Source organism: Herpailurus yagouaroundi, unplaced genomic scaffold, assembly GCF_014898765.1.
Source record: "Herpailurus yagouaroundi ecotype Mexico unplaced genomic scaffold, PumYag 182, whole genome shotgun sequence".
In the NCBI taxonomy this organism is placed as follows: domain Eukaryota; kingdom Metazoa; phylum Chordata; class Mammalia; order Carnivora; family Felidae; genus Herpailurus; species Herpailurus yagouaroundi.
Genome location: NW_024412413.1, coordinates 3,393,537 through 3,401,253, shown reverse-complemented (window position 1 = coordinate 3,401,253; position 7,717 = coordinate 3,393,537).

Below are 7,717 nucleotides of genomic sequence, written 5' to 3'. Positions count from 1 at the left end.
ATAAACATTAAAAAAAAAAAGAAAAGAATGAAGGTGTGGGAGGAAGAGGGGTGCCAGGGTACTGGTGGGGGTGGGGGTGGGGGGGGAGAGATTTCAGGGTGCTGGTGGGGGGAGAGGTGCCAGGGCCCTGGTGGGGGAGGGAAGGGGATGCCAGGGTCCTGGTGGGGTAGAGGGAGGGAAGAGGGGTGCCAGGGTGCTAGTGCGGGTGGGAGGAAGAGGGGTGTGGGGTGCTGGGGGGGCTGGGGAGAGGGGTGCCAGAGAGCTGGGGGTGCTCGGGGGAGGGCGTCAGAGCTGGTGGCTGGAGGGGCAGGAGCCACCGTGAGCCTCAGCAATGAAGGCTGGTGGTCAGCTCGCTCAGAGCTGGTATCTGTCCCTGTAATGTCACGCCCCTGGTGACAAAGGGAGCCCGGCGTGCCCTCTCTCCCAGAGGCACTCACAGGAGAGCTACGCCGCAGGCCCGCACCCTCCCCGCTGGGCCTCGAGGGGCACGTGGCCGGTGGGGACACAGGGATGGCCTCGGAGGCCGAAGCAGCAGGTGGGTCTGGGGGACGTGGCCGCCGTGTCCTATGAAGGAGCCCAGCCTTCCCTGTTCCAGAGCCTCGGCCCGTGACGGTCACCTACGAGGACCCACATGCGGCCAGGAGGACACGTGTGCAGCATCCACAGGGGCACCAGTGAACCACATGTGCTCACGTGTGCGTGCACATGCGCCTGCCTGAGCGTGTGCATGTGTAATGCGTGTGGACCCAGTGGGACTGTTAGGGAGACATGGTTTTACTTGCCAGAGTCCCCAACTCCGACAGGCGAGTGGGCACAGGGAGGTGGGTCTCCTGCACTGCCCACACGCCTCCCCAGTCCCGCCGCAGCAGGAACTTTCCAGAAACAGCGTTTGCCGCTGAAGAGAGGAGACTGCTCCTTCGCCCTGCGGTGGCACTTTTCAGCACGTCACATCTGGCGTCACCGTGGCAGGAAGGGATAAATCGGCTCAGGCCCCCACAAGGGGCCACACCCCACGCAGCCAGGGCCAGGCCACTGTCCTGGGGGTCGTACACGGTCCTGGAGGAACGGCCAGGAACCGAGCTCTTCCGAAGCGAATAATTGTACCCAGTCTCAGGGAAGGCCTAATTGCGTTCTCTTTGCTCGGAATTTCTCACCAGCAAGTGGCTGTTGTTCCCAGTTCCTCGGGCTGCCACGCCAAAAGTGCCAGCCGGTAACTGTCTCGGGGTTACTTCTGGGTGTGGGTGGCGTGCATTCTGACGTGGTCCTTTAACGATTAACCCGAGGCCCGGCTTTCCCACTGCTTCTGCTCTGGGGACAGAGCGAAACGCCATCTATCGCCACCGCCGTGAAGGGTGTGTGGACGGCGGGAGGACAGGGGCCTGAGCTCCGGCCCCCCCCCCCACCCCCAGCCTTTGCAGGTGCAGGGTGGCCGTCGCACTCTTTCTAACCCAGGGGGCAGCCACCGCTCGGCTTCTGAGGGACCTCCGCTGCCCCAGCCTCCCCAAAACTCAGAGATGATCGCCAGCCCAGTCCTCTGCAGGCCAACAGAGGCCAGCGCTCGGAGCAGGCCTGGGTTTCTCTCTTAAGCCCTCAGAACAGCTTTCGGTCCATCCAGGAAAATGCCCGAGTTTCCTACCCTCCGTGGCCTCCAGGTTCCAAGGACAGCAAGGTCTCTGGCCCGGCCTGGTCAGCGTGAGAGCAGGCCCTTCCTTCCCCTCACGGCTCGGCCTCACATCCTGCAGGGCTGAGCTGGCCACAAGGAAGGCTCTCCAGAACCGCTGGGCTCCCGCGTGCCCCTCAGACTCACGGGGTCCGCACACGAATTCACATCTGATGAGACAAGACCTGAGAACAGAGTCTCCAGGGTCCCCAGGAGCGCCGAGCCAAGCTGGGCTCCAGAAACCTCCCACCCGTAGCCTCCGTCCACACGCTCCTGTTCTCGGTCTAAAGGTCTGAGTCACGTTGAGAGATGGAGCGAGGACACTCGCCTGGGCACTCTCGGGTCACGATCACGTCAACACCTTGAAGACGTGACCTGGAAGTGAAAGAGCCACTTCATGTGGCACCAGCGGCGGCCCGCAGACATGGGGGGGCTGGGATTCCCTTTTAAGCGACAGAAGGGGGCGCCTGGGTGGCTCAGCTGGTTAAGCTCCGACTTCGGCTCAGGTCATGATCTCACGGTTCATGGGTTCAAGCCCCGCGTCGGGCTCTGTGCTGACAGCTCGGAGCCTGGAACCTGCTTCTGATTCTGTGTCTCCCTCTCTCTCTGCCCCCTGTATACTGGACAACCTGGGAGGGAGAAGGGAGGAGAGGGGGACGGAGAGCCGCTGTAACCCGTGACGGCCAAAGCTGGATGTCCACTCCAGGACGCCTCCCCGGCTCCGGGCGGATCCTGGGGTGCGGGCACCCCTGTTCGTTCCAGAAACGAGGCTGACCCTCATGCCTGGTGCTGCCGGCGACCTCCACGCTCACAGGCCAGGCTCATCCCAAATCCCCACTTCCCGTTATAAAATTCAAACGTGTCGTCGGCCGCGTGGTCTTAGCGAATGTGTCTGTGTGCCATTTATATAAACGAGCGACAGAGAGCTTTTGCAATTTTCGCTCAAAAACACAGTCCTGTGTCACTGCCCTGAAGTCCTTCCCAACCGAACTCCAACCACGGACGAAAATCACCCCTTTAATTCTCTTTTCCATTCAAGCGACCCCAGTACTTGGGTTGTTCTTACGTGGATGCGTTTTCCTGTGCGCCAGAAATACGCTCTTGGTAACAGGAGGAAGGATTGGAAGGTAGACAAAACGAACATGGAAAGTATTTAAACTTTCTCTGGGGACAGAAAGGTAGGTATATAAGGAACCAGACTCAACCAATCCTTCTGTCCAGCTAGTCAGGCCTCCTGGCCACCGTCACCAGGAAGCCCTCCCCTCTGTCTGTGTGTCTCTTGGGCCCACGGGGACCACAACGGAGTGGCTCCTCTAGAAAGTTCGTTAGGTCCCAGCGCCTGCTGAGGGACAGAGGGGTAAACTACGCAGGGGGGCGGGGGGGGGGCTCTCCTGACACGCGGGTGCCCAGGCGCCTGGGAGAACTTCACGTGACCACCACGTGGGCCCCTGGCCTGTGGCCGTGGGACCTGCGGCCGTGGGACCTGCGGCCGTGGGACCTGCGGGTCCGAGCGCGGACCGGCCCTGCGGGTCTGTGCGGCTCCACCCAGGCCAGCCCAGGGCAGGGCCGCGCGCCTTGTCTCCCACGCTGGGGGTCCTCTGGCAGAGCTGCGCGAAGCCAACGCCTGCATGTGGACACCCACACCTCCCAGACTTCCTGTGGGCGAGGTTCTGAGCGGACCTGGTTACGAGATAGAGGACGCGGGTGTGGGAGAGGCGCCCACTTCGAGCGCTGCCTTTGCAGGACAGCACGCGTGCGGGATGGGAGTGAGGGGGGTGCCGAGAACCAAGACCCCTCCTAAGATGCTCCGCGCCGGAGGACATGGGTTTTATAATCCCACAAGGACGTGCCCGGAAACTCTGCCACCAAAGACAGGATCTACGTCCACAGGGACACACGGCTCCGTCTCCTGGCGGGGCGAATGAGGTGATTAGTGACACGTGACGGGGGCAGGAAGATGTTGCAGACCAGCAGCCAACTCAGGAAGATCGCACTCACAGAGGCCACAGGTGATGCGAGGTGCTTGTTGCCATGGTAACCCCAATGGCAGAGAAAACTTCCAGCATCCCGTGATGTGCCAAAGGCAACGGTCAACGGAAGAGAAGTGCCCAGCTTCTGTGGGCCATGACGGGTCTCCCTGAGACGCCAGAGGACAACTGCTGTCACTTTTTGATCCTAGATCTCTCGACACCCTTGATCCTTGGCTGTTACAAACAAGACATCACAGGTCACTTCTTGGTGACTCTGTCTGTGTTTTCTGGATCTACACAACTGCAGGGGCTCCAACACTGGTTAGCACATCTCTTTTTAGCTCTATCAGGAGAAGACCTTACTCGCTAGAAAAAGTGTGCAGGTCCCACTACTAACTTCACTGGCTAACAGGCTATCCACATTCGCAGCATAGGATGTGTACCGCCATTTGCTTCTCAGGAACAGTATTTCCCGCAGGAAGCCCCCATTCGCTAGCGGGTTGTAACATCCTGCAACCCGGAACACATCTCCCATGGAAACAGCATAATCACGGATGACTACATTTACCAGCTAAGCTACAGCACGTTTTGAAAGAAGGGGTGAGGGGCCACAGTGTACAGAGACCCTAAGTGTCCCCGGCTCACCCGCGGAAGAGGCACATGTCAAGGGTGAGGCACTGAGGAGCGTCCCTGACCAACCCCTATGCTGGATCTGGAGACTGTTAACTACAACTGGTAACAGCAGCCGATCCCTACTAAATGATGAGATGGTGACCCCAGGTCATTAGTGCACTTGGCACCTGCCCAAACCCAAAGTAAATCTCTCTAGATGAAGACAACAACATCCTTAACTTCATATGATTTCTATGAACGATTATGAAAACACAACGTCCAGCACATAAAAATAACCAGGCATACAAGGAGACAAAACAAGCTGAACGAAAATCAACAGCCACAGGGACAATGAGGAACAGCCCCATAAGAGTTGTAAAATGCAGACTTTAGAATTCTGTGCTCCCCATGTTACACAAGACAAGACAAAGTTTCATCAGGAACACGCTGACTGTAGGAAAAGTCCATGGCAGATAAAAATAACCAAAAAAAGTTCTAGAACTCAATAATACAATAACCAAAATTAGGGATGCAGTAAATGGGTTTAAGAATAGATCACACACGGGTGGCACCTGGGTGGCTGGGTCGGCTGAGCATCCAACTTTGGCTCAGGTCATGATCTCATGGCTTGTGAGTTCGAGCCCTGCATCAGGCTCTGTGCTGAAAGCACAGAGTCAACTTGGGATTCTCTCTCCCTCTCTGCCCCTCCCCTGCTCACAGGTGCACTCGTGTGTATGCTCTCTCTCTCTCTCAAGATAAACATTTAAAAGAAAAAAAGAATAGATCACACTATGGGTCACCTGGCTGGCTCAGTTGGTAAAATGTGTGACTCTTGATCTCAGGGTTGTAGGTTTGAGCACCATGTTGGGTGTAGAGATGACTTAAAAAAATAAAATATTAGGGGCTCCTGTGTGGCTCAGTCAGTTAAGTGTCCTACTTCGGCTCAGGTCATGATCTCAAAGTTCATGAGTTTGAGCCCCGCATCGGGCTCTGTGCTGACAGCTCAGAGCCTGGAGCCCGCTTCGGATTCTGTGTCTCCTTCTCTCTCTGCCCCTCCCCTACTTGTGCTCTGTCTCTCTCTCTCTCTCAAAAATAAATAAATGTAAAAAAATATATATTTTTTTAAATAAAATCTTTAAAAAAAAAGAAAAGAAAAGATTACACCCTGTTGTTGAGAAAGTCAGTGAACTGGAAGAAAGGTCAAAAGAGAATATTCAGAATGAAGCAAATTCAGAAAAAAAAAAAAGCAGGCAGACTATCTTGATGGAGGGTAATTCAGCTCTGATTTCTTCATTTATTCCTTGTTACTTGATTGGCTGTACTTTTTTTTTTTTTTTTGTAGGCTCCATGCCCACCACGGGGCTTGAATTCACAACCCTCAGATGAAGAGTCACATCCTCTCCTGCCTGAGCCCACCAGGCATCCCAATTGGCTGTGCTTTTAGACATATGGAGTCTGTTTTCTGGGCTCTCTAGTCAATTCTGCTGGCTTATCTGGCTATCCGTGGCCACTGGCAGACCCTCTTAATTACAATGACTTTCTAATAAGCCTTGGCATCCAGCGGACCAGGTCCCCCACCTTGCTCTTCTTCAAGATGGCTTTGGTTCTTCTCAGCCCATCTCATTTACATGTATATTTACGTACAATCTTATTTACATATAAAATTTATATGGGTTTTGGTTACTACTGCACTAAATCAGTACAACAGTCTGGGGAGAAATGACATCTTTACGATACTAAGACTTCTACTCCATGAACATGGTTAGCCACTCCCCCACCGCCACCCATGTTCTTAAGTCTTCCTAAATTTCTCACAACATTTTACTTTTATTAGATTTATTTTTGGTTATTTGATCTTTTACGCTCTCAAAAACAAATAAATGTCACTTCATTTTCCATTTATTGTTGGTACACAGAAACACACGTAATTTTGCATATTATCCAAGTAGCAGCAATCCTGCTGAACTCGTTATTTAAATCATTTATTTGCATATTCTCTTGGGTTGTCTTTGTAGGTAACGATATCATCTGTGAATAATAGCAGTGTTATCAGGGGCGCCTGGGTGGCTCAGTCGGCTGAGCGGCCGACTTTGGCTCAGGTCATGATCTCACAGTCCGTGAGTTCGAGCCCCGCGTCGGGCTCTGTGCTGACAGCTCGGAGCCTGGAGCCTGTTTCAGATTCTGTGCCTCCTTCTCTCTCTGACCCTCCCCTATTCATGCTCTGTCTCTGTCTCAAAAAAAAATAAACATTAAAAAAAAATAGCAGTGTTATCATTCGTAAGAGTGTTATGTTTACATGTAGGTGGTTTTTTTTTTCTTGTCTTATTGCCTTGGCTAAGACTTCTACTACAACGTAGCATACCTGGCATCTAAACCAAAGTTCGGCCAACAGTAGAAACCAAATGAATACTGATTGAGAAAATGGATAACCTGTATTTTCACAAGCCACCAAAACTGAGCTAACAGACCACCAACAACCAGCATCAGCACACATCTCTGCTCAAGAGTTCACTACTGGACTTCATGCCAGGAGGTCCTAATCCTGCTTGTGAACACACACACGGGTCTGCGCAGGGTCTGAGATGGTAAAGACCACCTGACCGTGAAATAAAGACAGAAAAAAAAGGGGGGAGAGAGAAAATTGCTCAAAGAAAGAAACACGGCCTACGTTGTTTGGAGTCAATACAACAGCTCTCCTAGAGAAATGGACTGAGAAATTATTATTTTTTATTTATCATGGAGAGAGAGAGTGTGCACACACACGAGTGTGCATGAGCAGGGGAAGGGCAGAAGAGAGGGAGAGAGAGACTCCCAAGCAGGCTCCGCACTGTCAGCGCAGAACCGGACTCGGAGCTCGATTATCACACACCGTGAGATCGTGACCTGAGCCGAAACCAAGAGTTGGGCACTTAACCAACTGAGCCACCCTAGGCGCCCCGAGAAATTATTTTAATTAATAAGACCGCTTGATAAAATGGTCGGGTGCAAAACCACAAGACAAAAATTCGTTACTTTTTAACACCCAGCAACAGCCAGTCAGAAAATGCAACGGAAAACACACAGACCTTATCACAAGAGCAGCAAACCCCACAAAATCCCTAGAGATGAGCCTAAAACGAAACACGTATGTGGAAAACAAGGTTGGTTTTACTACAACACGCAGAGGTGACATTAAGGAATGAAGAAACGTTCCATGTTTCTAAATAGGAAAACACTGTAGGGACGCCTGGGTGGCTCCGTCGGTTGAGCGTCTGACTTCGGCTCAGGTCATGCTCTCACAGTTCGTGAGTTCGAGCCCCACGTCGGGCTCCGTGCTGATGGCTCAGAGCCTGGAGCCTGTTTCGGATTCTGTGTGTGTGTGTGTGTGTGTGTGTGTGTGTGTGTGTGTGTGTGTCTCCGCCCCTTCCCTGCTTGTACTCTGTGAGTCTCTCCCTCTCTCTCAAAAATAAACATTGGGGCGCCTGGGTGGCGCAGT